Genomic DNA, 27,952 nt, shown 5'->3' with positions numbered 1-27,952 from the left:
GGGGATGCCCTGAGGCCATATAAAAATAAGCATTAAAAAGGGACACTTTCTCTCCTCCCTTTGTTATTTTTCAGATGGGAACCTGGATGATGAATTCCCTTACTTACTCCTTTGGAGTGTATTCTTAAACAATAGAATTTGGTGAACCCCCAGACTCTAAGAAAGCACCATGTAGCCCTGGAGGCATCACAGAAAAATTTTTTTGAAATGTGCATTATGGCAGGTATATAATGCTCATGTTTATATTTTGAAAGTATTTCTATTGATGAATTATTAATTTTAATTTTAATAGTTTTATTATATCAAACAGTGTGTACTTAACATGAAAATAAAATATCAAATAAAATATTAAATTTTTAATATGTCATGAGTGTTTAGAATAAACACCAACATTTTCAACATCAGCTATTTACCTGCTTACAAGATTTAGAAAGTAACAGCAGGGCCAGGAATGTAGCTCAGTGGTGCAACATCTGCCTGGCAAGCGTGAGTCCCTGAGTTTGATTCCTGGTACCAAAAAAAAAAAAAGTAACAGCAGAAATACATTCCTATGTGAACTACAATGAAAATATGAACAAAACTCTACCATAGACATAATCGTTGCTTCAGTTATCGTACCTGATAGTCTTCACACATGAAAACAGCACATTCCGCACACAAGTCTCACACTGACAGCACGTATGCTTAGATTTCCTTTCCTTTTTGTCCAGCCTCTTTTGTCAGGAGCTTCCTATTGTATCAAACAATGTGTATTTAATAGGAAAATAAAATATCAATCAAATAAAATATCAAGGGCTGGAGGTTTAGCTCAGTGGCGCCAGTGCCTGCCTGGCAAGTGCAAGGTCCTGAATTCGATCCCCTGTTCCACAAAAAAAAAAAAAATATGTAATGAGTATTTATAATGAACAGCAATATTTTCAACATCAACTGTTTGTTTGCTTGTTAAATCTAAATAACAGGATGCAAGGATGTTTCAACATAAATAAATAAACATAATACACTGAGTATTGAGTATTAACAGACTCAAGGACAAAAACCATATGATCATCTCAATAGATGCAGAAAAGGCATTCAACAAAATCCAACACCTATTCATGATAAAAACTCTCCAGAAAATTGGAATAGAAGGTCTTTATCTCAACCTGATTAAGGCTATCTATGAAAAACCAACAGCCAACATCATACTAAATGGTCAAAAACTGAAAACTTTCATGCTAAAATCAGGAACAAGACAAGGATGCCCACTATCACCACTCCTGTTTAATATTGTTCTTGAAACATTAGCCACAGCAATTAGAAAAGAGAAAGAAAAGGAATAAAAATAGGAAAGGAAGAAGTGAAACTGTCATTATTTGCTGATATGATACTTTACATAGAAGACCCAAAATACTCTGTCAAAAGGCTTCTAGACTTAATTGACAGATTCAGTAGAGTAGCTGGATATAAGGTCAACACTCAAAAAACAGTAGCCTTCTTATACACAAATAACAGACTCACTGAGAGAGAAATTGGGAAACAATTCCTTTTACAATAGCATAGAAAAAATGAGATATCTAGGAATCAATCTAACAAAGGAAGCAAAAGACCTCTACACTGAAAACTATAGCACTTTGAAAATGGAGATTGAGGAGGATTTAAGAAAATGGAAAGAAATCCCTTGTTCCTGGATAGAAAGAACCAATATAGTGAAAATGGCCATACTTCCAAAACTATTATATAGGTTTAATGCAATCCCAATTGAAATTCCAAAAATATATTTCACAGAACTAGAGAAAACAAACGGTGTTGGAAAAACTGGATTTCAACCTGCCAGAGATTAAAACTTGACCCATGCCTATCACCATGCACTAAATTAAGATCGAAGTGGATTAGAGATTTAAATATTAGGACAGAAACACTAAATTTGCTGGAAGATAAGTTAGGTAAAACTCTTGAAGATATTAGTATAGGAAAAGATTTTATGAACAAAACCTCAGTGGCACAGGAACTTGCACAAAGAATCAACAACTGGGATCTTATTAAAAAGCTTCTGCACTGCAAGAGAAACCACCAACAGAGCTAAGAGACAGCTTACAATGGGGGGAAAAAATTTTCAGCAACTGTACCTTAGACAAAGGACTACTATCTAGAATATATAAAGAACTGAAAAAAATCAGACCCCCCAAATTCAAAGACCCAATTCAAAAATGGGCATCTGAAATGAACAGATATTTCTCAGACAAGTAAAAGCAGCAAATAAATACATGGAAAAATGTTCAACGTCACTGGTTATTCGAGAGGTGCAAATGAAAACAACACTGAGATTCCACCTCACCCCAGGAAGAATGTCTGCTATTAAGAAATCATCTAATAACAAATGCTGGGGGGGATGTGGGGAGAAAGGAACCCTTCATTGTAGGTGGGAATGCAGACTGGTGCAACCACTGTGGAAATCAGTATGGAGATACCTACCTCAAAGAACTAGGCTTAGAGGTCCCATTCAACCCAGCTATCCCCCTGCTGGGTATCTTTCCAAAAGAATTAAAAGACTCTTACCACAGCGATATATGTGACCCATGTTTATAGCTGCACAGTTCATAATAGCGAAAGCTTGGAAACAGTCCAAGTGCCCATCAGCTGGAGACTGGATAAAGAAGATGTGGGTTTTTTTTATAAAATGGAGTACTACTACTCAGCCATAAAGAACGAGAAACTAGAGACATTTATAGCTAAATGGATGCATATTGAGGCCATCCTCTTAAGTGAAATAAATAGGACACACATGTGTAAATACCGAATAGTTTCTCTAGTGTGGGAAACAAAGTGTAATTAAGGATACACACAGATGAAGTGGCCTAATAACGTATTTCTCAGATTGTGTTTCCTTCATGTGTCATATGACTGTATCAAAATTTAAATTACGGAGAAGTTTCACTTATGTAGAGTCTGCTAACTAAATGGAGTTTTTTTCCTGATCATTATTTCTTCAATGTTGGTTTTGGGGATCTTTCTGAAACAAATCACATCCTCTGGTGTCTTGGTGCTTGAGATGCTTTTTTAAGTTATATGGAAAAATGTTTAAGTGTTTTTCAGTTCTGCTTTGGTTGAGTTCTACTGTATTTGAATATTTTGTATTTTTTTCCCCTTGCATTGTTCTTCTTTGAATGGTTTTAATTTTTTGTATGTGTGTGTTTGATAATAAAGTTATTTAATTTAAAAAAATCTAAATAACAGCAGAAATAAATTCCTATGTGAACTACAATGAAAATACAAATAAATCTGTACCACAAAAATAATCTTTATTTCAATTATCACACCTAAGGCAGTTTTCACACATGAGAACAGCATATTCCATATACAAGTATCACACTGATCGCACACGTGTCTTGTTTTCCAGTCTTCTCTGGTAGGACACACTTGACATCTTGCTGATCTTCCTGTTTTCTTAGGAGGTTCTTGTGATATTTCACCTGTCTGTTCACTGGTCTGTTCCAGAATTCTTTTGAGGAGTTCTTTGGGCAGATACATATTGTTCTTCCTCTGTTGTCATTGATCATTTATCAAGTCCAGTCCCAATCCTCTAAGAAAATTTCTCTGTATGTTTTGTAGTTGTTATTTTCTTTGTAAACTATGAAACTGTCTGGTATGTTTAGGATCAAGCACAACCATTGACCAGTGGTTTGTGTTTTGAATGACATCATAGTTCCTGCCTATCTCGTCAACAACATCTACTCTGCCTTTCATTTTGTTGTAAAGCGACCATTTCTAGTTTAATTTGTATTGACAATTGACTATCAATCTTTTTTTGTTTGTTTTTTATATAGGGTCTTGCTATGTAGTCCAGGCTAGCCTGGAACTTACTTTGTAGCACAGGCTGACCTTGAACTCACAGGATCCTCCTGCCTCAGCCTCTTCAGTGCTGAAAGTACAGGTGTGCACCACCATGCTCAGCTTCACTGTCAATCTTATCATCCTGGTGTAAGTTGTTTTTCTTTGCCATGTAGGAGGCCAATATTATGTTTTTCTGAAATCCAAAGATTGTACTATACATTTCTCTATTGTGAACTTGCAACATCTTTTTCAGGAACCTCGGCTTTGTTCTTGCTAATAGTTCTTGTGCTGGTCAACTGGTTCTTTTAGCAAATGTAACATCAGTGAGTAACTAGTGAACCAATTGTTGAAAGTGACATTTGGGTTACTGTTTGAAATAGGTGCAACAATTCTGTTCACAATGTCATATCGTTTATTACTGCATGAATAAAGAACTGGTGGCTGAGTTCCATGTTAAATTTCTAAATTCAAGGTGTAAAATGCTTTTGCATCTACCAAGGCATATATTTTTATACCATATTTGGAAGGTTTACTTAGCATATATTGCTGAAAGCTTCAACAACCACAAAATGATGCAAGTTGTTCATCAATTGTCATGTATTAAATGGTATATAAATTGCTTGACAGTTTGAAATAAGGCTTTCAGAAAGTGAGTGAATAGCAGCCAAATTGTTGGAATTTTCCTTCTTGGTGGGTCTTTTTGTCATCAAAATGGAGGCAATTTTGAAGGAAACCAAATCTCTTGAGTGTCATTATTCTGAAAAATCTCAGTGCTCCATCTGTCATTTTTCCATAAATTCTTTAGATTATGACAATTACAATGATAAAGTCCTGCTATGAAGGTTTTTAGTTCAGATAATGAGGCATCATGATAAATATATTTTTGAGTATTACTATTAATGCATATAGAATGTTTTACTTGTATTTTATTATTAGTGTATTTCAAAACATCTTGTAGAATATTGTCCATTACAAACAATTTCCAACATTGAATCACAGTGTTGCCATTCTGCCCAGTAAGTAGGTTTCACCCCTGTCAAGAACCTAATAACATTTTCTGACCTAGTTCTAAAGTTGGATCATTCAGGTATACATGACCATTTTGTAGCATTTTGATAGTCAAATATTTACATTACTGTTTTCTTCCTCATCTAATTGAAGTATTCATTCTCTACTCTATCTGTCGTATCTTGCTAACTTCTTTGGCTTACACGATCCAAGTCATCATTGGTAGCTGAGGCACCTGATAACTCACTTTCAACCTCTTCTCAAAGTCGTAAAAGCAGATTTTCATGTGATACTGTACTGAATTGGGTTAATTCTACAAGAAAAACAAAAACATTTAATTAAAAAAATTATTAGTACATAAAGATGTAACATGGCACATAATATGGGTAAAACTCACCCACTTACACTTTGACACACGTGTATACACCTTGCTGTTTGTTATGCCAAGTGGGTGAACACAAAGATTACTTACTGTATTCCCCCAGTGCAGCTACTGAGATGCACAGCTGGCTACTCTTATGCTAAAGTACATATTTTCATTAGAAAAGTATGATATGGGCACCTGCGGCCCAGTATGAGGAACCAAGGGTTTTAATCTTTTTCTGCACCTGTGCATTGCCTGAGTTCCCCCCCTGGAGGCAAAGTGGAAACCCGAGGGAAGTATTGACTATAATAATATTTTACAACTGGATTTGTTCTGTAAAATGTAAGCCACCAAAAAACCAGATACCTCTGGTCTGTAAGTCTCAATCTGATGCATCTAGCATTACAGAGCCTGAAGTTCCTCTCCTTTGTCCTCCATACCTTCAGGCCAAGACTTACTAAGCCAACCATAATTAAAGTCTCTACTGAGCTATATCCATCTCGATCTGATTTATTGAAGCTCCACAGGAGCAATGTCCCTTACAGAAGGTGAATGGAGAGTTTGGCTGTACCCATGTCCATGTGTACTTTGTTCTCAGTGATCTCAAACAGATCAAACAAGATCTGAGAAAGTTTTCAGATAATTTTGATAAGTACATTGAGGTGTTTAGGGGACTTACTCAGACCTTTGAACTGGAATGGAGAGATATAACTGGTTTTATTATATAATACTGGTTTTATTTATTTATTTTTTTGGTACCGGAGATCGAACTTGGGTCCTTGAGCTTGCAAGGCAGGCCCAGGAACCACTGAGCTAAATCCCTGGCCCTGATACTGGTTTTAAATCAAACATTGCTCCCTAGTGGGAAACAAGTGGCATTACAGGTTGCTATTACCTTTGGGGATGAATATAATATTGTCCATTTTAAAAGACTGGAAGAGAAACAGCAAGGGTAACTGCTGGTTCCTCTTGGAGCCCATGTAGTCCCTATACAAAATCTCTTTTGACCCACAAACCAGACAGGAGATTGGAATAGGAAACTTTTCCAAACTTGTGTCTTTGAAGGCCTAAGAAGTATGAGAACTAAGCCCTTCAATTATTCTAAATTGTCACATATTAATCAGAGAAAAGGTGAGAAATTCTCTGCCTTCTTGGATCATTTAAAAGAGCCCTTGGTAAAGTATATGTCTCTGTGCCCTGATTCAGTAGGACAGATTATTCTTTTTTAAAAAAACTTATTAGTAGATGTGTGTAGTAAACAGTGACTACATTCATTGTATGGAATTGGTACATACCTAACACATTTTAATTCTGTTTTTCCACATCCTCCCCCCCCTTTTTCCAGAATCAGATTCATTTATTTATCTTTCAAGTCCTTATAAAGTTAATTATCATGCATACAGATTAACAACCAGACTAATAGGCCAAAAAACATGTAAAACACATAAGACAATTATACTAAATCAAGGTACACTTCTAGATACATTGTCCATGCTCTATTATAGTAATGTTTTTCTCTGTCATTTTTCCTATTATCTGTCTTTTTTATTTTATACATTATTTATATATTGAGTTTCTCATATAAGAGAAAAAACCGTATGATATTTAAGCTTGTGTGTCTGACTTATTTCACTTAATATCAGGGTGCATCCATTTTCCTACAAATGATTTCAGTTCATCCTTCTTTATGACAGAATAGTACTCTATTGTGAATAAATAAGCACATTTCCTTTATCTGTCCATCTGTTGATAGATATACAGGCTGCTTCTGAGATTTAGCTATTATGAATTGTGCTGGGTATGCATACATCACTGTGGTATGATGTCTTTAACTTTTTTGGGAAGATACCTAGAAGTGGAATATCTGGGTCAAATGGAACCTCTAGTTTTAGTTTTTTGAGGAATCCACATACCAATTTCCCTAGTGGTTATACCAGTTTGCACTGCTACCAACAACGAAAAAAGGTTCCTTTTCTCCTGCAGCCTCTGCAGCATTCTTATTGGTTGGTTTCTTAATGATAGCTATTTTTTTTTGGAGTGAGATGGTATCTCAGTGTTGTTTTAGTTTTTCATTTCTCTGATGGCCAGCGATGTTGAACATTTTTTCATGTATTATATACCATTTGTACTTCTTCATCTGAGAAGTGTCTGTTCGTTTCAGATGCCCATTTTGGGGCTGATGGGTACTGAGAATAGAACTCAGGACCCTGCACTTGCCAGGCAGGCATGGCACCACTGAGCTAAATCCCTGGCCAGATGCCTATTTATTTATTTATTTATTTATTTTTTGGTACCAGGGATCGAACTCGGGTCCTTCCACTTTCGAGGCAGGTGGCGGAACCACTGAGCTAAATCCCCGGCCCCAAGATGCCCATTTTTTAAATTGAGTCTTTAATTTTTTTTTTGGTACTGGGGAATCGAACTCAGAACCTTGCGCTTCTGAGGCCGACGGCAGCACCACTGAGCTGAATCCCTGGCCCTAAGTCTTTAAATTTTGATAGTCTAATTTTTTTAAGTTCTTTATTTAGATATTAGTCCTTTGAGGAATAGCTGGCAAAATTTTTTCCCATTCAATACATTGTCTCTTCATTCTGATGATGTTTTCCTTTGCTGTGCAGCTTTTTAAATTGATGTGATCCCATGTTTTGATTCTTGGTATTATCTGGTGTATAACTGGGGTTTTGTTCAGAAAATCTTTGCCTACACCTATGTCTTCAAATGTTTTATCTATTTTGTCTTCCAGAAGATTAAGTGTTTCTTTCTTTTTCTTTTTCTTTTTCTTTTTTTTCTTTTGGAGACAGGGTCTCACTAGGTAGTCCAGACTGGCCTTGAACTCACAGAGATCCTCCTGCCTCCTGAGTGCTGGAATTACAGGTGTGTGCCACCATGCCTGCCCTAGATTAAGAGTTTCTGTTCTAATCTTTAGATCTTTGATCCATTTTGATTTAGCCTAGTGCATGGTGAGAGATAGGGTCTATGTTCAATCTCCAGCATGTGGATAGCCAGTTTTTCCAGCACCATTTGTTAAGAGGCTATCTTTCCTCCAGTGAAAGCATTTAGCTCCTTTCTCAACAATAAGTTAGCTGTGTGTGCCTGGAGTTGTTTCTGTGTCCTTTATTTTGTTCCATTGATCCACAAGTTTGGTTTTTGGCCAATGCCATGCTGTTTTTATGACAGTAGCTTTGTAGTATAACTTGAAGTCTGATCATGATGCTCCCTGCATTGTCCTTATTGCACAGAATTGCTTGTACTATTCTAAGTCTCTTCTGTTTCCATATGTATGAATTATAGGATTGCTTTCTCTAGTTCTGTAAGAAATGCTGTTGGGGCTATTGTTTCTTTCTCTCCAGTTGACCTTTCTGCTGATGCAGCTCTCCATGGCGAGTATGGCAGGTCGGTGGAGCCAGGCCATCTCGCTCTGAGCCACAGTTCTTTAACTTGATATGGCTTTCTGTAAAGGATTTGTAGAAGATTTAGGTGAATCATTTAAAGACAATTGAAAAGATGACATTTGGCTTGTAGATTTTTATGCACTATAGTGTGGTCATTGTAAAAAACTGGAACCAATCTGGAATGAAGTTGGTCTTGAGATGAAGAGCATTGGCTCCCCAGTGAAAGTTGGAAAGATGGATGCTACCTCCTATTCCAATTAAAGGGGGGACTTGGCATATAATTACAGAGGACCACGAACTAAAGATGATATTATTGAGTTTGCTCATAGAGTATCTGGGGCTTTAATTCGACCACTTCCAAGCCAGCAAATGTTTGAACATGTACAGAAGATACATCGTGTATTTTTTGTTTACAAAGGTGAAGAATCACCATTGAAAGAGAAATACATAGATGCTGCTTCATAATTGATTGTATATACATACTTCTTTTCTGCCTTAGAAGAAGTCATTCCTGAGTATGTGACACTTTTAAGAGATGCCTGCCATGCTTGTTTTCAAAGATGAAACTTACATTGTTTATGATGAGTATGAAGATGGTGATCTGTCAGCATGGATCAGTAGGGAAAGGTTTCAGAATTATCTTACTATGGATGACTTCCTCTTATATGAACTTGGAGACACAGGAAAGCTTGTGGCTATCGCAAGTATTGATGAGAAAGATACATCCATTGAACATACCAGATTAAAGTAAATTATTCAAGAAGTTGCTAAAGATTACAGAGACCACTTTCATAGGGATTTTCAGTTTGGCCATATGGATGGAAATGACTGCATAAATACCTTGCTGATGGATGAATTGACAGTTCCAATTGTGGTTGTACTGAATACTTCAAGCCAACAATATTATTTGCTAGGCAGACAAATTAACAATGCCAAAGACATAGTCCAATTCATTAATAACATTTTGGATGGCGCAGTACAAGCCCAAGGAGGTGATAGGATTTTGCAGAGATCGAAAAGAATAGTATTTGATGCCAAATCTACTGTGTGCCTATACTCAAGAGCTCACCACTTATGGGCTGCTCTCTCTTTGGCTTGTCATTGGGTGTCATCAGTATCATGTGCTATGAAATCTACACAGCTGACACCGATGGAGGTTACATAGAAGAGCAATACAAAGTAGTATCTAAAAGTGAAATGGAAGGTCAAGAACAGAAGAGAGCAAAGAGCAACAGGAGCCAAGTGGGGGAGGATCTCTAGTGCCTACCATGCAAGAGCCCAAGGATGTATTAGAAAAGAAAACAGACTTTACAAGTATAAAATATTTGATAGGGTTTCAAATTGTTAGAGTCTATTTATTGAATTTGAGAGATTTAATTATAATCTTTACAGAAGAGAACAAGTTATTTGTATTTTGCTAATATCAACTGTGTGGATTAGAGTAGTTTTTCCATAAATGTGGAGATGTTTGGAGCAAAGTGATGAACAGTTTGTGTGAAGTAAAACCAAATCAGTCCATCAGGGTTACCATTATAGATGTTATTATACCAGATTAATTCTATTTGCATGGTTCTCTATCTGAATATTCTGTGGCAAAGTTAATATTTTGAGGCAGAATATTTAAATTTTCCATTCAGGTAGAAGATACGTGTTTGATATAGAAAAATAATATTTCCACTTATTATCTTCCATTCTTATATATTTTGGCTAATATTTATATGGAAAAAATTAAGTCTTTAAAATTTAGGTACTTTAAGGAAAACTTGTCACTTTTTCCATGTATCACAGTAAGATTATGATGTTAAAACACTGTAATGTGGTTTTATATAGAGTAGTGACTTTATTTTGTTATTTTATTTTTTATTTATTTATTTTTTGGTTCCAGGGATCGAACTCAGGACCTTGTACTTGCGAGGCAGGCAGTGGAAGCACTGAGCTAAATCCCCAGCCCTATTTTGTTATTTTTTAAAACAGAGGAAGTGTTACTTTTAAACTTTATACTCAATTGCATTACTATAAAATTTTCATATGGGCCTATATGGTGAGGGAAGAAGTTTTGTTATTGACCTTTGTAAAGTAACCAGGATGTACCGGAAACAGTGGTTTCAACGCATGTTCTGAAATACTCTTTAACCAGGCATCTCATCGATCATTGCAGGAAGGAAATGTCTGTTAATCCTACCTTGCTTTAGCCAAAGCAGCCTAGTTCTTTTTGTTTGTTTGTTTCATTTCTATTTTATATATTGAAATTTATTCTAAAATTTCCCTTGATGAAAGCATCTACGTTTTGGAAAGTAGTATATATCATGTTTGTTTGTGGTATGTAACTTTGTGGTAATTAAATCCAAACCATATATGTATATACACATATGAAATTTATTGTCACACATCTGCTAACTAATACCATGGCATATCTGTGCTCATAGTGAGTGATGAGTGATATAATCAGAGCATCAGCTAGCAAACATCACATCCAATCAGAACAGTTTGGTGTGTTTATTGTGGCTAATTTTTTTAAGCCTTCATATTAGGTAAGTTTAGATTTTTTATTTGATTATTATTTGGGTAGCTATTCCCTGAGTAATTTAGTTACCCATTGTAAAGAATTTTTATTGAGTATTTTAAAATGTTTAGTCATTTTAAAAATATATAATTTATGGTCCTGACACTGAAGTTATTTAGGGCTTGGTTGACCAGGGCAGTTTTTGGTTCCTTCTGATGCCATACTAATCAAGACAAACCTGAAACTATTATATCTTAAGTGGTAAAAAATTGCTAATAATTATTTTATCATGTCCGTGTATTCTTATTTAATAATTAAATATCCATTCTTAATGTTTGACCCCTCTCCATTATTAACTTTAAATAATAAAACAAATATGAAGGGAAGTTCAGGATAGTAGAATGAAATGTTCTCAAATGAAAACTGGAAGGTAAATATGGTCAATTTAACAGGTAGATTTCTCTACAAAGATTAACAAGGGATTTGGGAAGAAGATAAATATGGTATTAATGTTCCAGGTGGTCAAGCTTGTCTTGCAGTAGGAAAAGCTTGGATAGATACAGATTCTTCATTTAAGACTCATTTAAGGCTTCATTTTTGTTTGCAAAAGAAAAGCCCAAGGATCAAAAGATTAATGGGCACATGCTGAGAAGAGATACACACAGAAAAATAGTCTGTCCACAAGGTATTGAAAAGGAAATGGTTACAGAAAATGCAACTCATTTTTTTCCCTTCATGTTTATCACTATCAATTTTTAGTCTGCATATTTTGTCTTGTCAGTCATAACCTGTAAATAAGACTTCAGTGGGGGAAAAAAACCTCAATGCATTCAGTAAATAAAAACTTAGCAGTCATCCTTTGTATTCTTTGATAATGTTCTAAATAAATGAATGCCTCGCCCACCAGCAAGCAGCTAGGCGCATGGGCTGAGAGGTCCCTGGAAGTCTGGAGCCCCGCTCCATTTAGCTCACCACAACCACCTGTGACCAGCAAGATGGGGAGGACCCCTTGACACGCCCACCGGCAAGCAACGTACCCCGGGGCACTGGCAACACCCCCCCCCCCCCCGCACCGCCGCCTCTCGCCTCCTGGCTGTGCTGCTACCTGGTTCCACACTACAGAGGCACAGGGGGCCATAAAGGCCATTGTCCTGAGCTACAGAAGTGAACAACAGATAGAGGCCGTCTCTCAGGCTCCTTGATGAAAACTGAAGCCCACTGAAAAAGTGAAGAGAATCTCTGCAATAAAGGCACACCAGACCACTGTACTTGGTAAGTTGGAGGGATTATCACCTCCCATTGGAACCTGGACTATCTTCAGGAGAAGGACAGCTGGAACCTGCAGTAGAGCCTTGCAGAGTTCAACCCTGCAGGAGGACAGAGAACTCAACTTGGGACTTGCAGACAGAAATCTGCCTGAATTTCACGAGTCTGTGACTGGCTTGGTAAGACTCATTGACATATCTACACACCGCTGCCCACGTTGTCTATTGTGACAGCAGAGACATACCCTGAAGGAGGCTCTTCATTTTTTTATTTGTTATTTTCAAAATTATTAGTAGTATTTTTGCTCTTATTTTTAATTTTTATTTTTTTCTACTCTTTTCAAATTTTTCTTTTTCTATTTTTTTCTTTCTTTTCTCTTTTCTTTCTCACTCGCTCCCTTGCTGTTCCACATTGTTCTTCATCTCCCTTTGTGTTCCTCTTCTGGCCCTAATTCATATTTCTTCATTTTTTTTCTCTCACCTGTGTCCTCTGGCCTCACTGCTAACCTTCCCCTCTCTTTCTACCTACCTATCCCTCCCTCCCCAACTCCTTCTAACTCCCCATCCCAATGGGCAAAGTTGCTATACTGAAGAGTTTATTCACTATAAACATGTGTTGGGTTGGTCCTCGATTTTGATTTAATTCACATAGTTAAAGGTGATAGATTAGTAACTACCACAAATTGTCATTTTCTAAGATGTACTTGATGGTATGGTGTTGCTGATTGTATCACTTGGGCTAAGGTGTTGTGATTGATCTAATCAGTTGTCCTGCATGGTATAAGAAAAATGAGATAGCCTCAGAGCCAGTAGAGACTCAAAACCTAAAGACCAGCTATATCTGGAAGACACCGCTGAGAAGGAATCATTCCATAAGAGTTCTAAATACAAGCAACAAAGATACTTACAATAAGCAACTTCGAAGTATCAACCCAGGAATTAAACCAAGGACAATACCAAAAACAAAAATGAGAACACATTTAAGCAAGGCACAAACTCAAACTTCCACCCCACAAAAGACAAATACTGGGGGAAACGAGGTGGAAAAGTCTGATAGTCAACCACTGTGAATTGATAGCACAGGAAGTAACAAAGCAGATGAATGAGGCTCTAGAAAAATTCAAAGCAGAAATAATTTCCCAGATAACTACAGAGATGGTGAGCCGAGTGAAAGACATGATTAGAGGCTCTAGAACAGAAACAAATATACAAAATAGATGAGCTCAGAAACATGCTGGAAGCCACAAATGCCCAGCATAAGAAAGAAATGGAAACCATGATCGCCCAGCATAAGAAAGAAATGGAATCCATGAAACAGATTCAAACAGATATCCAGGAGATTAAAAACTCAATTGAAAGTATGCACAGCAGATTAAGGGAATGTGAAGATAGACTATCAGATATAGAAGACAGGATTGCGGTGAAGGTCCATGAAAACAGAGATTTCTTAAAAATAGTAAGGGACCATGAGAAATCAATCCAACAGCTGCTAGATGATGCAAAGAAGAATAACATAAGACTGATAGGAGTCCATGAAAAAGCAGGAGAAAGTACAAATGACATAAAAAAATACTGTTCACAGAAGTAATAGTAGAAAACTTCCCAGACAGAGGTAGAGAATTGGACATACAGATAAGTGAGGCATATAGAACTCCAACTACCCAAGATAAAAAAGAATCTACACCTAGACATAATAGTCAAGATCCCAGAAATGCAACAGAAGAACAAAATCCTACAGGCAGTTAGAGAAAAGAAACAAATCACTTACAAAGGAAAGCCCATCAGAATCACAGCAGACTTCTCAACACAAATCCTCAAGTCAAGGATAGCATGGAGTGAGGTATTTCAAGCCCTAAAAGAAAATAACTTCCAACCTAGACTGTTGTATTCTGCAAAATTATCTTTCAAAATCGATGGGGAAATTAGATACTTCCACAACAAAGAACACCTGAGAAATTTCATGAACACCAAACCAGCACTCCAAACAATTCTAAACAATATCCTAGAAAAAGACAATGAAGGTCACAACTCCATGAGGCCCAACAGAGGGAAGCTACCAGGCAGGTAAGAAACTAAAGGGAAAGGAGGAAAAATAAGAAATACAAGAGCCAAAAAAAGTAAAACATCATGACACAGATGAGTCAATATCTATCAATTATAACCATCAATGTTAATGGCCTCAATTCACCAATCAACAGAAATAGACTGGCAGAATGGATTAAGAAGCAAAATCCAACAATATGCTGTGTACAAGAAACACACCTAACTCAAAAAGAAATTCATAGACTGAAAGTAAAAGGATGGAAAACAGTTCTCCACATGACAGGAACTTGGAAAAAAGCAGGGGTAGCAATCTTATTTGCAGACAAAGTAGATTTCAAACCAAAACTAGTTAAGAAAGACAAAGATGGGCACTACATCCTTGTGAAGGGAATAATCCAAGAGGAAGACATGTCAATCATAAATATATATGCACCAAATACAAATGCCCCCAACTATACAAAACAAATATTAATGGACATGAAAAACCAAATAAGCACTAATACAATTGTAGTGGGGGACCTCAATACCCCACTATCACAAATGCACAGATTATCTGGAAAAAAAAATTAGCAACGAAATTCTAGAACTGAACCAGGCTATTAAACAAAAGGACTTAATAGATGTTTACAGAGTGTTCCACCCCACAAAATCAGAATACACATTCTTTTCAGCTGCACATTGGTCATTCTCCAAAGTAGACCACATCCTAGCTCATAGGACATGTCTAATTAAATGTAAAAGAGTTGAAGTTATTCCCTGTATATTATCAGACCATAGTGCAATAAAATTGGAGATCAATAACATAAGAAACCACAAAACCCCCACAAACACCTGTAAATTGAATAACACCCTCCTGAACAACCAATGGGTCACAGAGGAAATTAAAGAAGAAATTAGAGGGGCCAGGGATTTACCTCAGTGGTCTCGCCATCTGCTATGCAAGTGCAAGGACCTGAGTTCGATCTCTGGTACCAAAAAAAAAAAAAAAAAAAAAGAAGAAGAAATTAGACAGTTTCTACAAGTAAATGATAATGCCAGTACAGCATACAGGAATGTGCGTGACACAATGAGAGCAGTTCTATGCGGGAAATTCATAGCAGTGAATCCCCTTATTAGGAAAACAGAGCTCAAATAACCTAATGCAGAACCTCAAGCTCCTAGAAAAAGAAGAGCATAACAAACCCAAAGCTCGTACAAAAGAGGAAATTATAAAGATCAGAACAGAAATCAATGCCATGGAGACTAAGAGAATGATACAAAAAAAATCAATGAATCAAAGAGTTGAATTTTTAAAAGAATAAATAAAGTGATAAATCTTTAGCCAACCTTATCAAAAAAAGGAAATAAAAGGCTCAAATCCATGCAATTAAGAATGAAAAAGGTGAAGTCACAACATAGCCGCAGAAATTCAGAGCATCATCAATACCTACTTCAAGAACCTGTACTCTAATAAAATGGAAAACACAGAAGAAATGGACAGATTCCTAGATACATACAAATTGCCAAAGTTAAATGAAGAAGATATAGAAATTCTAAACACCCCAATTACGAGGAGTGAAATTGCAAATGTAATAAAAAATTTACCAACAAAGAAAAGCCCAGGTCCTGATGGCTTCACTGCTGAATTGTACAAGACATTTAAAGAAGAACTAATGCCATTACTCTTTAAACTCATCAAGGAAATTGAAAGGGAAGCAATACTTCCAAATTCATTCCTGGAAGCAAGTGTTACTTTGATTCCAGAACCAGGGAAAGACCCAACCCAAAAAGAGAACTACAGGCCAATTTCCCTAATGAACATAGATGCAAAAATCCTCAATAAGATACTGGCAAACAGAATACAGAGGGTCATCAAGAAGATCATACACCCTGACCAAGTCAGGTTTATCCCAAGGATGCAAGGATGGTTCAACATTCCTAAATCAATAAATGTAATACACTATATGAACAGAGTCAAGGACAAAAACCATATGATCATCTCAAGATGCAGGAAAAGCATTTGACAAACTCCAATGCCCATTCATGCTAAAAACTCTACAGAAAATCGGAATAGAAGGTCTTTATCTCAACCTGATTAAGGCTATCTACGAAAAACCAACAGCCAACATCATACTAAATGGTCAAAAACTGAAAACTTTCATGCTAAAATCAGGACCAAGACGAGGATGCCCACTATCACCACTCCTGTTCAATATAGTTCTGGAAACATTAGCCACAGCAATTAGAAAAGAGAAAGAAATAAAAGGAATAAAGATAGGAAAGGAAGAAGTTAAACTATCATTATTTGCTGATGATATGATACTTTACATAGATGACCCAAAAAACTTTTCCAAAAAACTTCTAGACTTAATTGACAGATTCACTAGAGTAATTGGATACAAGGTCAACACTCAAAAAACAATAGCCTTCTTGTACACAAACAACAGACTCACTGAGAGAGAAATTAGGGAAACAATTCCTTTTACAATAGCATCCAAAAAAAAGAAATATCTAGGACTCAATCTAACAAAGGAAGCAAAAGACCTCTACACTGAAAACTGCAGCACTCTGAAAAAAGAGATCAAAGAGGATATAAGAAAATGGAAAGACATGCCTTGTTTCTGGATAGGAAGAACCAGTATAGTGAAAATGGCCATACTTCCAAAACTGCTATATAGACTTAATGCAATGCTGATTGAAATTCCAACAATATATTTCACAGAACTAGAGAAAACAATTCAAAAATTCATTTGGAACCAGAAGAGACCTAAAATAGCAAAAGAAATTCTAGGCAACAGAGACATGGCCAAGGGTATTACAATCCCCAACTTGAACTATGCTACAAAGGTACTGTGATAAAAACAGCATGGTACTGTCAAAGAAACAGACCTGAGGATCAGTGGAATAGATTAGAAGATGCAGAAACAATTCCAGACATACTCAGCCACCTCATCTTTGACAAAGGAGCCAACCACCCTCATTGGAGAAAAGATGGCCTATTTAATAAATGATGCTGGAAAAACTGGATTTCAACCTGCCAAAGATTAAAACTAGACCCATATCTATCACCATGCACTAAACTAAGATCGAAACTGGTAAAGAAGATGTGTCTTTTTAAATAAAATGGAGTACTACTCAGCCATAAAGAATGAGAAACTAGAGACATTTATAGCTAAATGGATGCACATTGAGGCCATAATCTCAAGTGAAATAAATAAGACTTACATGTGTAAATACCAAATAGTTTCTCTGGTGTGAGAAACTGAAAGTGAAAATAAGGGTTGAAACAAATAATTGATAATTTTAAATAGGAAGAAAAGGTCCAAAGTGTAGGGGAAGTGGGAGGGGAATGGGAAAGAAAGAAGGGAAAAATTATGAGAAAAGAAAAAAATGGAAACAAATTCTATGTAAATAGGGAAGGATGGAGGGGGTGAAGGGCGCACAGGTAATGGGGAAAAAATAAGAACCAAGATACATCATGTACAGGTACAAGCAACCAATGATAAATGTAAACATATTGTATACCTAAAATATACCAATACAAGTATTTAAGCAAAAAAAAATAAATATATAAAATAAATGAATGCCTTAGTTCTCTGTTAACCTTTGCACAACTCTTGCCTCATGTTCTGTTTGTACTTTTAAAGTATGTTTCTTGGGAAAATAAAATGTATATGTCACTTGTAAGTAAATAATTTTATTTCTTTTTGTATTAAAATTGTACTTTTTAATTGTTATTAAAAAAGTAATGCTGTTGGTATTTTGACTGGGATTGCCTTAACTCTATTTGTGTTGTAAACATGGCCATTTTGACTATATTGATTCTTCCTATCTAGAAACAAAGGATATGTATATTTCCATTTTCTGATATCCTCCTTGATCTCCTTTTCAGAGTGATAAACTTTTTATTTTAGAGCTCTTTCACTTCCTTGGTCTTACGGCTTGTAACTAGATGCTCCCCTAAAGCCTCATGTGCTCATAGGTGTGGATTTTCAGAGGTGGCTAGATCTAGGGGTTGTAAATATAGCTTAAGGATGTGTCATACTGGGGTTAAGGATGCGATATTTTTTTAAGGATGTGATAATTAAATTAGTCCACTAATTGGTTTATCATCATACTGGGTGTGGGTAATGTGAAGCCCCATTCTGGGTATGGGTGGCAACACCAAAAAGGCTTGTAGCCTTGATGGGATTAAAGGGAAAAGGAGGCTTGCTCCTGCTGCTGGTTTCTTTAGTGTGTCCTGCCTGCTTTGCTATGGACTATTTCTCCTCTGTGATGCACCACTGCTTTGGAGCCAGCTGACTCCTCTGACTATCTACTGAAACCTCTACAAACTATGATCCAAATAAACCTTTCCTCCTTTAGCTTGTAGGTGTTGGGTATTTTGTTCTAGCAACAAGAGAAGTAACAGACAGATTTTTTTGAGTAATAGACAGATTTTGGTACCAGAGAAGTGGGGTTGTTGATGTGACTGTTCCTGACCATGTGGTCCAAGAGCCTTTGGAACTGGCTTGCAGGAAGAGTTTGGAAAGGTTTGGAAATGCCAGCTGAAGAAGCATCCCTGGAATGGTGTAAGCTGAAATTGATGGGAAACTCTAGCCAGAGTTCAGAACACCAGAATGCTGTAGAAATGCAGCCAGTAAAGACCAGCCTCAGGAGATTTCAGTTAGGAACAAGAACTGCAATGGGAGTTGGACTTCAGAACATGTGTGTTATGCTTTTGCAGAAAATGTGTTAGCATTTTGCTTGTGTCCTGAGAGTTTGCAGGAGACTGAGATTAAATATGATTTCTTTTTTTTTCTTTTCTTTTCTTTTTTTTTTTTTTGGTACCAGAGATTGAACTCAGGTCCTTGCGCTTGTGCAGCAGGCGGCAAAACCACTGAGCTAAATGCCCGGTCCCTGAGATTAAGTATGGCACACTAATTAATCTGGTGGATGAAATTTCAAGGTGGTCTAATGTTGAGGTTGTGGCATGGCTACTGTTAGGGGTGTTTAGCCAGCTGTACCTTGAGAATCAGGACCAATTTGGCTCAACAGCATGTTTTTAAAGTTTTGAGTTTGATCAGAAAGGAAACTCTAGTAAAGTTGCAGACTTCAAAGATGGGCCAAAGAACTTGGTTGCTGAAGTGATTGGCATTAAAAAACCAAGTTCTTTGAACTGGACAATAGAAAAGATGTTCTGAGGACATCACAAGAAACAACAGGGCTCCACCCTTTGAATCCTCAAAATTGCAAAAGTGAAAGACTTTGCTTTGAGAAGAGAGCCCTAGACCACCATGTTCCAGAATGGTGGCATCCTAGACAATTTGTTCCTTCAGATTGGGTTCATAGTGCTCAGCAGTCTGGGCACTAAACTGCCACAGCCAAGAGAGAAGGAAGCCTGGCTGCAAGCTGGTGGCAGGCCTTGGCATCATCCACGTGGTGTTGGTTTTAGGTGCATGCAGAATGCAAGAATTGTGGGGCCAGGAAAGCATCTAGATTTCAGAAGAAGACTTCGAGATTTCAGAAGGAGGTCTGGGAGGCTAGGCAGTGTGCCTCTGAGAGGGCAGTGTGTGAAGATGTAAGTGTGAAGCTGAAGGTACAGAAAGTTGGAGAAGCCTGGAACATGGATCATTGGAGGAAAGTTGCAAAGACTGAGCAAAGCCAAGAGAGAAGCCATAAGGGCTACAACCACTTGGCTACATTAACTCCTAAGTACAGTATTTCATTCATACTATTGTGAAAGGTATTATTTTCCTAAATTCTATCTCAGTGAGTTTTTTATTGGCGTACAGGAATGCTGTTGATTTTTGAGTGTTGACTTTGTATCCTGTTATGCTACTGACTTTGTTCATTGATCCTAGGTCTTTTGGTCAGTGATGGCGAACCTTGTAGAGCTTTCAATGATACGAACAACTCACTGTGGCACGCATGCCATAGATTCACAACCACTGTTTTTGGTGGAGTTTTGGGGGACTTCTGTGTAGAGTCTTCAAATAATGATAATTTCATTTCTTCCTTTCCTATCCATATCCCTTTTATTTTTTTCTTCTTGACTAATTGCTCTAGCTAATGTTTTGAGAACTATATTGAACAGGAGTGGTAATAGCAGACATTTTTGTCCATGATTTTAGAGGGAAAGCTTTCAGTTTCTCTCCATTTAATATGATATTGGTGGTTGGTTTGTCATAGATGGCTTTCATCAGGTTAAGATAAACACCTTCTATCCCTGTTTTGTTCAGAGTTTTTATCAAGAATGAATGTTCAGGGCCAGGGATATAGCTCAGTGGTGCCGCTGCCTGCCTTGCAAGCGCAAGGCCCTGAGTTCGATCCCAGGTACCAAAAAAAAAAAAAAGAATGTTCAATTTTTTCAGTCTTTTTCTGCATCAATTGAGATGCCCATTTGATTTTTGTCTTTGCTTATGTTTATGTGATTTATTACATATATCAATTTGCGTATGTGGAACCATCCCTGCATCTCTGGAAATAAATGCAACTTGGTCATGATTTATGATCTTTTGGATGATTTGCTGTGTACTGTTTGCCAGTATCTCACTGAGGACTTTTGTGTGTATGTTTATTAAAGAGGTTGGCCTGCAGTTCTTTTTTGGTTGTGTCTTTCTCTGGTTTTGGTATCAGGGTAATGGTTCTGGAAGTACTGCATCCCTTTCAATTTCATTAAAGATTTTGAGGAGCATTTGCATTAGATCTTCTCTAAAATTTTTCTAGAATTCAGCAGTGAATTTGCTGGGACCTGGGCTTTTCTTATTTGGTGTTATTTTTATTCCTTCCTCAATTTCACTGGCTGATTTGGATTATTCAGGATCTTCATATCTTCTTGGTTCAGCATTAGTAATTCATATGTATCTAGGAATTTATCAATTTCTTCTGAATTTTCCATTTTATTAGTATACAAGTTCTCAAAGTAGCTACCAAGAATCTGGGTTTTGGCTGAATCTATTGCAAATTTGCCTTTTATTTTTTTTTGGTACTGGGGATCGAACTCAGAACCACACATTTGCCAGACAGGCGCTGTGCTGCTGAGCTATATCCATGCCTCCCCACCCCCTGCCTTGTGAGACAGGGCCTTACTGTGTAGTTTAGGCTGGCCTTGAACTCACTGTGTAGCCCAGGTTGGTCTCAAACTCACAGTGATCCTCCTGCCTCAGACTTTAGAGTGCTGGGATTATGGGCATGCACCACTATGCCAGGTTGCCTTTTTAAATTTCTAATTGCATGGATTTGGATCTTTTCTTTCCTTATTTTGGTAGCTTTTGTTTAATCTTTCAAAGAACCAACTCTGATTCATTGATTCTTTGTATTGTTTTTAGTCTCCATTTCATTAGTTTCTGCTCTGTGAAGGACCCTAGTTAGCAAGACAAACTCCATATTGCTGCTTGACCCACCTGCCTGTCCTTTAGATGAACTCAGAAGGAGCAAACTTAGAAACCTCTTCCCCTTAAAAGGTCCGTTTAGAAATAACAATCAACTATTGTTTTACAAATGTTCTAATAGCAGGACTTTCCATTTCTGTACCTTTCACTTGCTTTGCTAGTTCTATCCCATAGGGGGGCCTAGAAACTGTTGGCCTCAAAGGTGTATAAAACATGTTTGTCTCCCCCCAGTCGGGACTCGAGTCTGATGCTTGGCTCGGGTCCCGGCCGGTAATAAACTCCTGTGTGGATTTAATATCGGTCTCTGGTTGGTTCTTTCTTGCTGGGTCTAACACTCTGATCTTTATATATTCCTTCCTCATACAAGCTTTGAGTTTGGATTGTTTTTGTTCTTCTATTGCCTTGTTGTACATCATCAGATCATTTATTTGAGCTTGCTCTGTTTTTCTGATGTGAGTGTTCACTGCCATAAACTTCCCTCTTAGGACCACTTTCACTGTGTACCTTAGATTCTGGTATGTTGTTCTGGTATTTTCATTTGATTGTAGGAACTGTCCAATTTCTTCTTTTACTTCATCTGTGACCCATTGATTACTCAAGAGAGTATTATTTACTTTCCATATTTTCTGTGGTGTCTTTTGCCATTGATTTCTAGTTTCATTGCATTATGATCTGATAATATGCATGGGATAATTTTGATTCTCTTGCATTTACTTAAGCATGCTTTTATGGGCTAGTACAAGGTCTGTTTTGGAGAAAGTCCCTTGTGCTGCTGAGAATAATGTGTATTCTGTTGTTTTTGGATGGAACACTCTGTAGATATCTTTTTTTTTTTTTTTGGTATGGGGGATCAAACTCCAGACCTTGCGGTTATGAGCCAGGCACCGGAACCACTGAGCTAAGTCCCCAGTCCTGTAGATATCTATTAAGTCCATTTGTTCAGTGGTTCAACTCTGATATATTTCTTTGTTGATTTTTTTGTGTAGTCAGTCCATTTGTGACAGTGGCATATTGAGGTCCCCCATTACAATTGTATTGGTGTTTATCTGATTTTTTGTCCTTTAGTGTTTGTTTTCGGGGTTGTGTGCACCAGTATTTGGTGCATGTATCTTTATAATTGTTAACTCCTCCTGTTGAATTGTTCCCTTAATCAATATGTAGTTACCTTTGTCTGTTTTGATCATTCTTGGCTTTAACCTACTTTGCCTAAAATTAGGATAACAACTCCTGTTTTGTTCTGGGTTCCCATTGCATGCAATATTTTTTCCAATTTAAAAAATTTTCCCCTCCCCCTCATTCCCCTTCCCATTTGAACATTTTTTTCCCATTTCCCAATATCTATTATACATTTTAGTCCTTATTTTCACTTTTGGTTTCTCATAATAGAGAGAGGGAGGGGAGCGGGGGTGAAGGAAGGAAGGGAAAGAAAATGAAAAAAGTTGGAAACAAAGCTTTTGTAAATAAAGAGGGCAAGAGGGGTTGAAGGGAGGAGAGGGGAATGGGAAAAAATAAGAATCAAGATATATCCTATACATACAAATTCCCTATGATGAATGTGATCATTACGTATACCTAAGATGTATCAATAAACTTAATTAATTAAAAAATAAAATAACCCAACTATTTTGTGGTAACTTGTTACTGCAGTCCTAGAAAATTAATACATTATTTGAAAGTTCATCTTTGGGCTGGGGATTTAGCTCAATGGCACCATGCCTGCCTGGCAAGTGCAAGATCCTATGTTCGATTCCTGGTACCAGAAAAAAAAAGTTCATCTTTGCCCCTCATGATTTAAGATACCATTTCAATTTTATACAAATCTGTTTCTATATTTGCATCTCTTTCTGCATACTTTACTCTATTTCATTTTTTTTAACTCATGTGTCAGTGTCACAGGGAAAATAACTCCCAACCTGTTAGATGTCAGATGTGCCTGTCATGCTTGACCCGAATGAGACCTTCTTAAGTACCATACTTCCCTCAGTAAACAGAACAGATGGCCATAAAGAAAATTTAGGACAGGACATACAATCTCCATGGTGCCAAAAAGTCCAGTATTATCTGCACACTTGCACTGATCATCCTTGGAACTTTGACCCCAACCATTCCATGTAGGTTTCTTAGAATTATAATCCCATCTCCAAACCCTTTAAAAACATAACTTTTCCTCTGGCCAAGCTGCTGAAATCATTCACAATTTCAGTCTGTCTGCATCCAGACAGAATAAATCCAGCCTTTTGTTCACATAAAGCCTGGGTAATCTCTCATGTGCCATTTGTAACAGTGCCAAGTTTGTGTCTCCTGATACAAAAAATGGATTCAAGGACAAAGAAGGTTATTAGTAGGAAAGGTTTATTGAAAGGAAGCTCCTGAGAGATAGGATTGACTGCACACACACACACACACACACACACACACACAACCCTGTAAATCTCTGAAAAGAAAATCAGTGATGAAGATTAACCTTACCAGGTATAGGAACATACTATAAAGCCTCTATATTCAAAGCCTTGTGGTACTGATATTATAAACAACTATGTTAGACAGAAATTAATAGGCAGTCAGAAAGGGATCAGGCACTTAGGCTGACTTCTCTGGGAAGGCTTTCTCATGTTCAGGAAATGTACAGATTTTCTGTTAGGGATGAATACTTGGAGGCATCCTGGGAGCTGTTTCTGGATGTATACTCTCCTGTAGAGGCAAATCTGAGGAGAGCCAGTCCTCAAGATGAAGGCACACTGGGCATCCCTGCAAGCCTCCCTAGAGATAAACAGCAGCTTGAGATTCACGCCACCCAGTCCAATGAGCCCAGACAGAGCATAAGATGAATAGGACCTGAACATCTGGACCCATACTCCCATCCCATGGTGCCCTGGGGCTCTCTTCTCAAAGCAAAGTCTTTAACCTTTGCAATTTTGAGACTGCAAAGGGTGAAGTCCTGCTGATTCTTGTGATGTCCTCAGGCCATCTTTCCTTTTCTTTTTGTATTTCTCTACTTTTTTATCATTAAGTTTATTGGTACAATTTAGATATACATAATGATCACATTCATTGTATGGAATTTGTCTTTTTTTTTTTGGTAGCGGGGATTGAACTCGGGTCCTTGTGCTTGTGCAGCAGGCGACAAAACCACTAAGCTAAATCCCTGGCTCATTGTATGGAATTTGTACCTGTACATGATATATCTTGATTCTTATATTTTTCCATTTCCCTCCCCTCCCTTTTACCCCTCTTCCTCTTCTTATTTATAAAAGCTTTGTTTCCATTTTCTCTTTCTTTTCTCCTTATTTTCTTTTCCCTTCCTTCCTTTCCCCTCTCCCCTCCCTTGGTTCCATTTAACCCACCTATGCCCCTTCTCAGTATCTTCCTGAAAGAATTAAAAGCATCATACCACAGTAATATATGCACATCCATGTTCATAGCAGCACAGTTTGTAATAGCTAAATCTTGGAAACATTCCAGATGCCCACCAACTAATGAATGGTTAAAGAAGATGATGTGGGGTTTTTTTTGTTTTTTTTTTTGGTACTGGGGATTGAATTTGGAACCTTGCACTTGTGAGGCAGGCGGTGGCACCACTGAGCTAAATCCCCAGCCCTGTGCTTTTTTTATATACAGTGGAGTACTACTCAGCCATGAAGAAGGATAAGCTTGAGACATTTATAGCTAAATAGATGGACCTTGAGACCATACTCTTAAGCGATATAAATCAGACACACGTGTAAATACTCCATTGTTTCTCTGGTGTGAGAAACTGAAAGTTTAAATAAGGACCAACATATGTAAGAGATATTATGAAGTAGGAAGGAAATGTTCAAATGGGAGGGCCATCTTTTCTATTGTCCTCTTCCTTCTCATCAGCTGAGTTCTCCTCTGCTCCTTCTTTGCAGACCACAACTTCACTCTAGCTTTCTTTCTGGTTAAACTCAAAACTTGGGTGATTTCTCCATCACAACCTGAATATTGACTGATGGGTGAAAGCCTTCTCACATTCATTGTACCCATAGGGTTTCTTCCCAGAATGAATAATCAGATGTGTAAAGAAGTGTGACTTTTGAATGAAGACTTTCCCTTATTTAGTGCATACCTAGGCTATCCTCCCAATGAGAAATTTCAGATAAGGAATGTGTGGCTGAAGACTCTAGCTTGTTGACTAGTTTCACAGATTGTTTTACTTGTATGAGAATTGACATGGTTAATATAAGAAAAGCCGTAAGAAAAATTTGACCATAACCAATAATCTCAAGATTTTTCTTGCATTGCTTTTATTAGGACTTGTAAGTTTTCATTATGCTTCAAACTCTTCAAATGAATCACATTTAAGGGACTGTTTTTGGAAACTTACTCGATGTGGGCTCATGTAAATTGTACTTCCAATGTACTTATATTTAGAATCTTCCTTCAGTGTGTTCTTCTTGATGAAAGCAAATGGCTCCAAGACCTATTTCAGTTTTCCTTATATCTCTCCATCTGGTCATCATCTTGCCAGTTTTCATTAAAAATGGAAACAATGAATTGTCTCTCTTTGATTCACCTACTATCTCACTCTTTTCCAGAAATTCACTGTGGTAGTTTCAATTCCACACTTCCCTCCCCAAAAGGAAAAAAGTGATACCAAAACACAGAAGAGTTAGCCAAGTATAGAGGGGGTACAGGCAACTGATTCAGGTTGGACACAAGGAAATCAGATGATGGTGGTGGTGGTGGTCCTTATTATATGCATGGACTTGTATCACATAGGACATGGCAGGCACTGTGCTAAGTGATACCTAAGTATAGACAGATATACATTTAAATTCATTTGGCTATCATGACTTCCCACAATAGCCTACACTGCATTTCCCAGACACAGTGTGTACTTTTATTTTTGCTTTTATTTTCTTTTACTCTTGTTCTGCCTCAGTTCACTCTGTAGAACTTTTCAAATAAACTTTTGGCACAGCTAAAAAGTAAATAAATTCATTTACTCCTCAATGCAAACATCTGAGGTAGAGAATAGTATACATGCTTTAAAAAGAAGCAACTGTGCTGGGCGTGGTGGCACATGCCTATAATCCCAGCACTCTGAAGGCTGAGGCAGGAAGATCACCATGAATTCAAGGCCAGCCTGGACTGCATAGTGAAACCTTGTCTCAAAAAACAAAAAAATAAAAAATAAAAAAATGAAAGAAGCAACTGAACCCAGTCCTGGTGGCGTGGGACTGTAATCCCAGCATTATAGGAGGCTGAAGTAGGAGGATCACAAGTTTGAGCCCATCGTGGGCAATTTAAGGACTTAGTGACATCCTGACTCAAAATAAAAAAAAGCTGAGGATGTCTCAGTATGAAGGCCCTGGGTTCTAATTCCAAGTACTAGGAAGGAAGGAAGAGAGAGAGAGAGAGAGAGAGAGAGAGAGAGAGAGAGAGAGAGAGAAGGGAGGAGGAGGGAGAGGAGCAGATGGGATAGGGGAGAGGAGAGGAGAGAAAAAACAAGAAAAGAAACAACTGAAGCTCAGAATGAGTAAATAATTTCTCCAAGATGATATGAGGAGTATGTATGATAGATTGGATTTAAACCAAGGCAGCTGGTCTCCACTTGAATAAATTATACCATTACTGTATTCTACCAAGTTTTAAAATACTAAGCATAATCTGACCATGGAATCCACTTTGTTTGCCTTTTTTAGTGAGGTAAAATGTAAGTGTCCAGACCTTGTACTGTCCCCAAATCTTCACTATTCTTTCACAATTACGCTGCACTTTTATGTCCATAAATCTCCTTTAATTTATTCTGTGGACCTTAAGCATGCTAATTCTTAGGCATGGATTTGGAACTTTTTCAAACTTCATAGTTCATTTAGCATATACACACAACTTTTATGACAGCTGACAGTATTTAGTTATGACTACTAATCTTCAATGTAAGAAGTTTGTGCTTATGCTGAAAATACCATCTTTATTACTGCTGAGCCCACTGATTTCATAAGCAGCATATAAATGGAGTTATCAGTCTGAAAAAATATTTATGTAGATGAGTTTGCATGCCACCAGATATAAACATCTACTCTGAAAAATCTAGTTTATTCCCAAATCCAATCATTATCCATATACTCTTCTCCCATTAAGCCTGCTCTTCCTACTCCTTTGCACCAATTCAAAATAGGTATGTGATTCATAAATGAGATAAGAGGTCTATGTTCTGAAAATTTATCACAGTCTCATTTCATCTCAAGGGA

General features: G+C 37.3%; 1 protein-coding gene and 1 pseudogene across 4 annotated transcripts in view; both read left to right on the top strand.

The window, feature by feature from the left end:
• Positions 1 to 27,115, top strand: part of LOC110347558 (protein disulfide-isomerase TMX3 pseudogene) — a 37,214-nt pseudogene extending 10,099 nt beyond the window's left edge. The window contains exon 3 of the transcript XR_002392257.2: positions 75 to 27,115. The product of XR_002392257.2 is annotated as a protein disulfide-isomerase TMX3 pseudogene (transcript). The remainder of the gene's footprint in view (positions 1 to 74) is intronic.
• Znf81 (zinc finger protein 81) overlaps positions 1 to 27,952 on the top strand; it is a 174,614-nt gene that overhangs the window by 10,108 nt on the left and 136,554 nt on the right. The window lies entirely within an intron of this gene.

The sequence above is a fragment of the Heterocephalus glaber genome, unplaced genomic scaffold (assembly GCF_053883595.1).
Source record: "Heterocephalus glaber isolate CG9 unplaced genomic scaffold, H.glaber_assembly_v1.0 deba00001547, whole genome shotgun sequence".
Lineage (NCBI taxonomy): Eukaryota > Metazoa > Chordata > Mammalia > Rodentia > Bathyergidae > Heterocephalus > Heterocephalus glaber.
Note: the sequence above shows the minus strand (reverse complement) of the source record. Positions and strands in the feature narration are given on the sequence as shown.